The sequence below is a fragment of the Myotis davidii genome, unplaced genomic scaffold (assembly GCF_000327345.1).
Source record: "Myotis davidii unplaced genomic scaffold, ASM32734v1 scaffold383, whole genome shotgun sequence".
NCBI lineage: Eukaryota > Metazoa > Chordata > Mammalia > Chiroptera > Vespertilionidae > Myotis > Myotis davidii.
Genome location: NW_006294586.1, coordinates 14,299 through 16,587, shown reverse-complemented (window position 1 = coordinate 16,587; position 2,289 = coordinate 14,299). Strand labels below are relative to the sequence as shown.

Sequence of the window (2,289 nt, the reverse complement as noted above, 5' to 3'; positions counted from 1 at the left end):
TGAAGACCATAACAAGAGATAAGGAGGGCCACTTCATAATACTAACGGGAGTAATTCAACAAGAGGACACAACTCTGGTAAACACATATGCACCCAATACAGGAGTACACAAATACATAAAAAAAAATTCTGGAAGATATCAAGGGAGAGATAGACAGCAATCTACACTAATAAAAGACAAAGATGCTAATTGACCGTACCTTTGCTATGCCCTAAGCCACACCCACCAGCCAATCAGAGCGACTATATGCAAATTAACCCAACCAAGGTGGTGTGTGTGGGGGGGGCAGGGAGTTCTTTACGTACTAATTCAATTTCTTATCTCTCTTTTCAGGTTTTCTGTTTCTTGCATCAATTTTGGTAGTTTGTGGTTTTGTAGGAATTTTTTCCATTTTGTTCAAATTAATTTAGTGGCATAAAATTATCCATAGTGTTTCTTTTGGCTCTTTTTATTTCTGTAAGGTTGTAGTGATAGCCCATTTTTATTCTTACTTTTACTAATTTGAGTCATCTGTTTTGTTCTTGTTCAATCTCATTAAAGATTTGACAATTTTGCAGATATTTTGAAGAACCAACTTGTGGTTTTATTGATTTTCCCCAATTGTTTTTTATTCTCTATTTTACTTATTTATGTCCTACTCTTAATTATTGCCTTCCTTCTGCTTGCTTTGGGTTTAGTTTGCTGTTCTTTTTCTAGTTTTTTTTTTTTTTTTTTTAGCTAGGAAGTTAGGTTATTGATTTGAGATCTTTATTTTTCATTTTTTTTATTGAGATAAAACACACTGTAACATTCACTATTTTAAAGTGTATGATTTGGTGTTTTTAGTATATTTCCAATGTTTTCCAAATATTATAAATATCTAATTCCAGAACATTTTTATCACTCCAAAAAGATAGTACTTAGTAGCAGTCTTTACCCTTACTCCAATCCCGCAACCTTTAGTGACACGTAATCTACTGTTTGTTTCTATGGATTTGCCTATTTTAGACATTATATAGAAACGATTTTTGGCTTTGAATGTCATCTCACTGCCTCTGTTCTCCATTCTTTTTGGTAGAAGTCAGCCATTAATCTTATCAGAGTTTTCCTTATACATGATGAGTCATTTTTCTCTTGCTACTTTCATGATTTCCCTTTGTTTTTGGCTTTCCACATTTTGACTGTGGTGTGCCTGGGGTGTATCTTTTTGTGTTTATCTTACTTATTATTTGTAGAGCCTCTTAGATATATAAATTCATGTTTTAATTAAATTTGAGGAATTTTATTATTTTTGATTATTTTTTTCTATCTCTTTCACTCTTCTCTGTACTTTCATCTCATGTGTATTGGCGTGTATAATGGTGTTCCACATTTCTCGGAGGCTGTCTTCATTTTTCATCATTCTATATTCTCAATGTTTTTCAATTTGCATAATTTGTATTGATCTGTCTTTGAATTCACTCATTTTTTTTCTTCTGCTACCTCAAATCTGCTGTTGAGCTCCTCTATTGAATTTTCATTTCACTTATTGTACATTTCAACTTCAGTATTTTCATGTGTTTCTTTTTTTTAAATTGGAATAATTTATTCTAACAAAAGTACAAAGTATGGGAAAATTAGTGTGTTTGAATGCTTTCAGAGAGTAGAGAAAGGTTCACACTAACAGGTTGAGTGTTAAGCACCTTTGAACAGAGATATTCAGAGTGCGGACACGTGGCAGTCCAGGTTCCAACTGCCCAAGAACGATCCGTGATTGAGAGTGTGTTGATCACAGGACAGTGCGGTCATTTGGGTTTTTCTCTGCATGTTGAGAGTGCCACAGAAAACAAAGAGTGGGAAAGCTGTTCACTGAATTCATGGCTGGTGGTTAGAGGATTGGAGAGAAATGTTGAGACAGAGGAGAAAGAGCCTGGGGGGATGAGGAGGTCAGTCAGATGGACAGTCCGAAGGCGCTTACAATGCAGTACATGGTCTTATTCTCCTATAGCACGGTGCAGCTCCTGTCAGTAGAGCTGTCCCAGAAGCAAGACCTCGCCGTGTGTAGTCCTGCTCCATTCTTCTGCATAATTATACAGGTCACAACGTATTTGAATGGTTTTCCCAACTTGGTGAGTTGGCTTAAAGTTTGTTCTACGACATTTGTGGTCCACTGATTGACTTTGCTGTGCTGATAGGCGTTGCCACCGATGGAACTTTCTATAGCCTCTTTCACAATGTTGCTCACTTCCTCAACAACAAAAGTGGTTTCTTCCGCACACTGGTTATCTTCCATCTTCCCCAGTGCATCGCCTCCGCCACCCTCCATGTGC

General features: G+C 36.6%; 1 pseudogene; it reads right to left on the bottom strand.

Moving 5' to 3' along the window:
• Positions 1-1,543: 1,543 nt before the first annotated feature.
• LOC102766181 lies at positions 1,544-2,275 on the bottom strand (annotated as a pseudogene).
• Between the last annotated feature and the right edge of the window lie 14 nt (positions 2,276-2,289).